The 7,616-nt window shown below is 53.5% G+C and overlaps 1 pseudogene; it reads left to right on the plus strand.

Annotated features, from left to right (window-relative positions):
• The first annotated feature begins 3,900 nt into the window (after positions 1–3,900).
• Positions 3,901–4,019, plus strand: LOC137627139 (5S ribosomal RNA; annotated as a pseudogene).
• The last annotated feature ends 3,597 nt before the right edge of the window (positions 4,020–7,616 follow it).

Consider the following 7,616-nt stretch of genomic DNA (forward strand, 5'->3'; position numbering starts at 1 on the left):
CGATCGCTCACGAGTTTTTGAGTGTGTTTTCTGTCGAGCCGCTGAGCAGCAGCTATTATATATTCACCGGGTAAGTATATTCAAAAATTTATTTTATAATTAAAATATCATTTTTGTTTTATTTTTTACAGTTACCGATCTAGTTCGTTTCTGTAATGTGACTACGGAGTGAGCTGTCTTGTTGAGGCCTGGGGATTTGGCTGTTTCTGCTTCCCCTATAGATCTTCGTCAGGGGCGTGTCTCCTTCTCCTGGAAGTACTCCCGTGACGATTGACAGCTCTCCAGTTCATTTTGGAACACTCAGGAGGCTCTCCTCCTTGGGTGGGTATGTTTCCTACCGAGGGAAGTTTTCCTGTCCAGGCTTGAGTTTTTCCCCTTTTGGGGGTTCTTCTCTTGCCTTTTTTTCGTGCAACTATGCTCTTGGTGCTAAGCGGTCACACATGCAGTTACGCTCAAGGGGCTGGGCAACTGCAGGAGCCCCTCTTAGGAGGATTGCTCCTTTTAGGTCACTGGCTGACCCGTCTCTTCTACGAAGTGTTTCTTTTTCGTTCGCGAGAGAGTACACTCATAGAGACTCCTCTTCGGAGGACTCTTCTGCTTTTGTTGCTGTTGGCCGCCTTCGCCGTAAGGCTCACCGTACGCTACGTCGTAAGGGCCTCCCATCTCCCTATAAGGGTGCTAAGAGGCGCCTTTTTGAATCTCCGTATGCAGCCTACAACTCCTTCTTCTTGATCTTCCGCCCCTGGTGCAGATAGACAGCAGTGTGACCTTGTCTTCCGACGGGCAACGGTCTTCCCGACGGACAACGGTCTTCCGACGGACATCAGTCTCCCGACGGACAGACAACGGTCTTCCGACGGACATCAGTTTCCCGACGGACAGTGATCCCTTCGGGGCAAAGGGTTGCCTCCCACGGGGGTTCTTCCCTTGCGTGTCAGGGTTCCCCTGCGCGCCCTTCTGCTGTGTTCTCTCCTGCTCAGTGTTAGCGCACAGGCGCTCTCCTGCTCATCAGCGCTTTCCTGATTGCTAGCGCTCTCCTGTTCGCCAGCGCCCTCCTGTTCGTCAGCGCTCTCCTGATTATCATCTCTGCTGTTCCTGCGCCCACGTTATCCCTCGCGATCTAGAACTTCGGTTCAGGTCTTGGACAAGGACTCTTCTTTTACGCACAGGCTTCCACGTGTTTCCTTCTGTTCGCCAGCGACCACAGACGCGTGAACGTTCGCCTGCTCGTCAGCTATATCCTACGCGTCAACGATCGCCATCGATCTGCCACGTGTGTCAGTTCCCCTGGACACCATCAGTAGCGATCTAGCGCTCGCCTGCTGTGGACCACGATCTCCGGTAGCTGAGTCTTGCCGTAGATCTTCCTCCTGCTCGCCAGCGCTCACCTTTACTTCTGTCCTTCTGTGCGCCAGCTTTCTTCAATCGCCAGCGCACATCTGCGTGCCCTTTTTTGCCACGCACCAATGGGCGCCAACGGTTTTTTCTGACCGTCTAGGATCGCCTGATTAACAACTTGCTTCAGCGCTCACCTTCCTGACGTACCTGCGCACCTACTGTTAGCGCGATGCGCGCTAACCATCACTAGTCTCTCTCGCGTTAGCAATCGCCTACGCGCCCGCACGATTCTTCGCCTGCGCGCTAGCGTTTTGTTAACGCAACACCGCTCGCCAATGCGCCGTCACTTGCCGACGAGCCATCGCTTGCCAACGCGCCTTCACTCGCCTACGGGCTATCGCTCACCAGAACGCGCCATCGCCCGCATACTCGTCATCGGTCTCCCGACCGCCTGCACTCACCCGCGCGCCCACGTGCCTGCACATGCACACGCCCACGTGCCCGCGTGCCTACGCTCATGTGCGACCACGCGCCTACGCTCATGTGCGACCGCGCGCCTACGCTCATGTCCGACCGCGCTCATGCTCTCCAATGTTCGCCCGCGCGCGAACCGACGGTATTCCTCCGCGCGGACGGACGGTGTTCCGCCGCGCGGACGGACGGTGTTCCGTCGCGCGGACCGACGGTGTTCCGTCGCGCGGACCGACGGTGTTCCGTCGCGCGGACCGACGGTGTTCCGTCGTGCGGACCGACGGTGTTCCGTCGCGCGGACCGACGGTGTTCCGTCGCGCGGACGTCGGCTTTATTCCTGCAGTATCCATTGCTCGCCTACGGGTCATCGCTCGCCGACCACCAGCTCTCACCCTTCCTACCACACTCGCCCTCCTTCTGCGCTCCTTCGCGCACTTTCGTTTGCGTTCCTGCGTGCCCGCGCATGGGCGCTTCCACGTTCGGCCACGCGCAAACCATTGATTTACCATCGTGCGAGCGCCAGGGCGATTGCGACCGCGATTCCCATTGGGTTTTCGCAGCATGGCCAGCCTGGTGAGTCTTCTGGAGCGTATTTCCAGAACACGGCCTCACCCCGTAAACGCAGAGCATGGCACATGCAAGAGCAGGAAGAATCTTCAGGGAGATCTGAGCAACATTCTTCTTTCCAGAACCTGGGTTAGCCCTTCCCCGTCATTCCCTGGAAGGGTTTTGCCAGTGAGCTTTCCGTTCGAGATTTCTCCATCAGCCAAGGGGTGACTGGTTTACCCCTTCCTCTTCTCCATCTCGTGAAAGGGGCTTACCAAGTCCTTTCCCTCCTCGGTTGCGACCCGAGGTTTTGTTCAAGGAAGCTACAGGAAGATCATGGGTACTTTCCTCCTCTCGGGCTCAAGCACCTTGGCGTTTCGTCGCCAAGTTTCGAACTTGCGGGCAATCTCGATGTTGGACCATCTGGACGCAATGCCCAAGGGCTTCCTCTCGGGTGTCTCATCCGTGGATGTCGACAACCTCAGACACCCTTCCATCCTTGGGAAGAGCTTGTTTGTGCCCAAGGACAGAGACATAGACAGCGGATGTACGGAGGAAGTCCACTTCCGTTTTCACTCCTCCAAGGCGCTTTCTTCCAGACCCTGCAGGCCTCCAGTGCCTCTTTCTTTCAGCCTCTTCGGCCTAAGTTATCGGACCGGCTACGGCAACTAAGACAAGGTGTCCAATAGCAGTCCCCTCCTGTCAGGAACAGATAGCACGGGAGGCTCTCCTGGGGGGTCATAATCCTAGAGGGAGCAGCAGAGTTCACGAACTCTAGGATTGGCAACCCCCCCTTGCAGGTCTCACGCTGGGAGGATGCCTAAGGTTGCTCATCCGGATAACAGCTTCCTGAGGCCGATTCCTGCACGATCTCCGTGATCAGCCAAGGATATCGCGCCTGCCGTCTCTGTCAGCAAATTCAGTGTCACTGAACCTCTATGCCATGGGTCTGCAAGAGTTTTGCCCGTTTGGGCAGAATGATCCATGCCTTAGGAGAAGGTCCTCCATAGGATCGTCGACGGCTTCACCCCCTGGCTTCTTCAGTCGATCCTTTCTTGTAGGAAGGCATATGAGACGGGAATTCCGTAGTCGACCTCTCAGCTCTGATCAAGTTTGTCGAACAAACTTCGTCCAGCATGGAACAGCAGAATCGATGAGACTGGTAACGAGGCGACAGGACTCCTTAGGCCCTGAATCGGAAGGACGGGTACTTTCAGTTTCCATTCCATCCATCTTCCAGGAAGCTCTGGGAATTCAGCCTAGACTACAGGTGTTCCTGCTTAAGATGCGGTGTGGCGGTACCGCCGTGGCATCGCAGGTTTTTCCCCAGAGAACTCTCCCTGCTTTCCTCATGGCCGCTCAAGAGCAGGCTTCCGCCTCCTTCGCCTTTTGGAGGTCTGGTCAACTCCGGTAGGCTCGGGTTCGACCTTCTTCAACGCCGGGACAAGCTTCCGGATCCTTACCGTGAGTGAGGGATCATGGTAATTTGCTAGGTGCCTTCTCTACTTCTGCCTCAACATCTGGAGTATCTAGCCATGATATTGAGTCAACGGCCTTACCACGTTGGAAACCCCGCTTCTCGTCCGTCCAGCGAGGTTAAGCAACGTTGGATCTGGTCAGTACTTGGATGGGTGACCACCTGGGGACGCCAGATGCTGTTGCCGCCTCCTCCGAGCCTTCCCTTCAGTTGACTGTGGCAAGGCTGAGGAGAGTCGCAGTACCTGTTCTCAGTCAAGCAGAGCTTTCAGCCCTACCTTGGAACGTTTCCTAGGTCTCTTTTCCTCATTGACCCGTCTAAAGTTCCGAACGGTCGCCTCAGGATAAGTTCCCTGTGGGGCGGCCCAAGTTCCGGTGGTTTCAAAGCAACGACTAACCGGACTTTCTGGCCCCTATGGGACCAGCGGAACGATTAGACCTGTAATGGGTTTTGACCTATGGAATCTCTTGATGGGAGTGGATATTCTCGTCCTTTCCCAACTATTTTGATGCTGTTCTCGGACTCGTCAAAGAAAAAGGGGGAGGGGGGGGCCATGTTCCGGTTCAGGCCTATGGTCAGGACCTGAAGGATACCTCTCCATCATTCAGACAGGCTTAGGGGCCGTAGTCTGGCCCCTCTATAGATCCTACAGCTCCTACCGAGTCGCTCCGTGCGCGACGACTTCATGGTACTGGCGTGTTCTAACCAGCAAGGGATGCATCTTCATACCTTCGCATCTTGCAGTAGAGATACTGAGACGATTTGCGATCCTCTCAATACCACTATCGGCTTGCTCATTCCGGGCAGAGGAATGTTCTCTCCGACTTTCTGAGCAGAGCCTCGTAGATAGAGTGTACCTGGGGGTCTTTGGCCTTTAGTAACCAGCAAGTCCTGGCCTGGGGGACCTGATCGCGACAGCTTGGAACCTCAAGCTTCCGCTGTTCTTCCCCCCAGTCTCAGACCCCAAGACTCTTTGGCAAGATGCATTCCGGTGATGGTGGGACAACATTGACGCCTGCGTCTTCCCTCCTTTGTTGTCTGTTGAGAATGGGTCTCAAGAAGACCAGGTTGTCTGTTAACCTTTCAATGGCCCTGAGAGCTCCACTGGGACTATACGCAGAACGGTTTCCGGACCCTCTGCTTTCCCTGACGGAACTCCCGGGAGAGCTTCTCCCACGGCACAGGCTACTCAAACAACCACACTGCAACATCTTTCACGAGCCGGGGCATTGCTTCGGCTTCACGCCTGGAGACACTACGCCTCCTCCTCAAGAAGAGACAACCCGCTACAGTCGCGGGGCGGAGGTCGCGTCATCTGCGATGGTCATCCGCAGGGTTCTACCAAGCGAAGTGGAGAGTCTTCTGTGGTAGGTGTCGTGGGAGATATACCTCTTCCCTTGAGGCCTCTTCTCCAGCAATAACGAACTTATTGCTTTTCGGCGGGAGGAAACTCCTTTCCGCTCTCGGCAGTGAAGCCTGTCGCTCGGCCTTTCCCTGACCTTCAGGCTGAAAGGAATAAACTTTTTCCTTCCCGCTGGACTTTTCCTCGCTCATGCGAAGCTGTGAACGTCCCTGCCCCAGTCGGAGTGAGAACTCCAACATAGAGCATGGTTCGGACTTTTTAGTCCCTTAAGAGATCTTCTCAAGACCCCTTACGTTAGGCCTCTGATCGTATTCCGTCTTGGGGCTCCTGCTCACTCTGGCCGCGGCCATTGTGTAAGCAATCTTCTTGGTCTCGTACGACTTCGCCCTTTCTAACGAATGGGGGAAGGCAACATTCAGGTTCGCTCCTGAGTTGTTGGCTTGACTCAGAATCTGGGGGTCCCAGCCCTTCGGTCCAATTCCTTCAAGATTTTGAGTCACAATTCTGTATCAGATGACCCAGAACCTTCTCCTCCTTGCCAGTAAAGGAATCGAGGAGTTATCTTTGGGAACAGCTGCAGTTTGTCCTCACGTGCAGCCGGGATGGGAGCACAAGGAGGACACGGGGAAGAGTCACCAGTATACCTCTTCAGCTCGGACTCAAGGACATTCATCTCGACCTGAATCCAGACCCTCCCCCGTCACGTCGCCCTACAGCACGATGTCGGATGCATCGCAACGACCCACGCCTTCGAGTAATACTACTCTGTGACGCAGGTGCTACAAGCTGGAGTCTGGAAGCGTCTAATGACCTTCGCAGCCCGCTTCCTGCAGGGCGTGACCCACAGAAGTATCGATACGTTTCTATCGCTCTGTGGTGGCTACACAACAGCTGGTCTAACCTCAGGCTCCTTTTTGAACAGGTAGCAGAAGGTTGAGGGCATTGTTATCAGGTTTTAGTCTGCATGAACGAAAGAAGTATGAGCTGACCTCAAACCTCTGCAGGTAAACCATGCTTCCTTGTGTTCCGAGTATTGAGTCAATACTGTCGCGTCCCCCATACCCTGACGAGGTGGTATTGGGAACGTCCTAACCCAGAGTTCCTTCTGGAACTCCAGGTCAACTGCCTAGGACGAGTCACACTTCTTCCTTCACACACAAGCTTATGTAGGCCACACGGTTCCTTGCGGAGCAAGGAACATGTGAGGCGCAGGGACTCCTTTTCTCGAGTGCGACTCACTCGGATTCTGAGTTCCCGGGTAAAGCCAAAGCTAGTATGGCTGGGGACTTTCCACCCTTCCTAAGGGGTAAGTCACCCAATGTAAATAGCGTGGTTTGTATTTCGGTTACGGAACAAATGACAAATTCGAAGATAATTTGTATTTTTCCTAACCATACAAACCTTAGCTATTTACATATATTTACCCACCAGCCCTGTCCCCCAAGACAAGTCCTACCTCTAAGTGAAAGTGAAGCAATTCACCGGTGTGTGAGGGGGGAGGGGTAGCTAGCTACCACTCCCCTACCCCCCTGCTAACTAGTGCGGGAGTAATACAACCTCGTTAAATTCTAATGGCTCGCCATTTCAGCTACGCTAAAAGGTAAACCCAATGTAAATAGCTAAGGTTTGTATGATTAGGAAAAATACAAATTACAGTATCTTTGAATTTGTCATATTTGATGGTATAAGAAATAGAACTATAATGAAGTTTAAACTTATTATATTTGTTTTTTGGTTTTCTGTGGAACAGATTGACATAAGTCTTTTCATAGTTCATAAATGACTAATGTATTTTAATGTTTTTAATATTCTCAGAATATTTGTTCCGTAACTGGAATACAAACCTTAGCTATTTAATAGGGGTATTACTTTCGGCGTAGCTGAAACGATGAGCCAGTAATTTTTAACGAGGGTAGGGGGAGTAGGGGAGGGTACCTTGCTACCCCTCCCCCCTCTCACACACCTGTGCTTGAGCTCGCTTTGCTCTCTGCTCGGATGGTGGTTGGACGTGTCCGCTCTCATCCTCGCCGTCATATTAGCAGCCATTTAATTGCTTTTTGTTCTTTCTTTTTCTGGTTTCTGTGTACAGTATGTGAAGTTGGCCTCTGCGATCATGCGCACCTGCCCTGGTTCTCCTGACCGCCCCTGTGGAACGTTCATGTCAGCGGTCGAGACTGATCCTCACGCCCTTTGTCCTTCTTGTAGGGGCCAACGGTGTGATAGTGTCAACAAGTTTAGTGAGTCTGCCTCCCAGTGGGAGAGGTTTTCGCAACGATGGAAGAAGAAGTCCAAACGGGATTTTTTCTCCTTCAAAGGTTGCTTCGAAGGGAGAAAAACCCAAGGCCTCTTCTTCCATTGCCCATACCTCCTCCGAAGCTCCCACTCGATCGGTCTCTTTCGAGAGACCGTCGAGTGGTAGCG

Source organism: Palaemon carinicauda, chromosome 34, assembly GCF_036898095.1.
Source record: "Palaemon carinicauda isolate YSFRI2023 chromosome 34, ASM3689809v2, whole genome shotgun sequence".
Taxonomy (NCBI): Eukaryota; Metazoa; Arthropoda; class Malacostraca; order Decapoda; family Palaemonidae; genus Palaemon; species Palaemon carinicauda.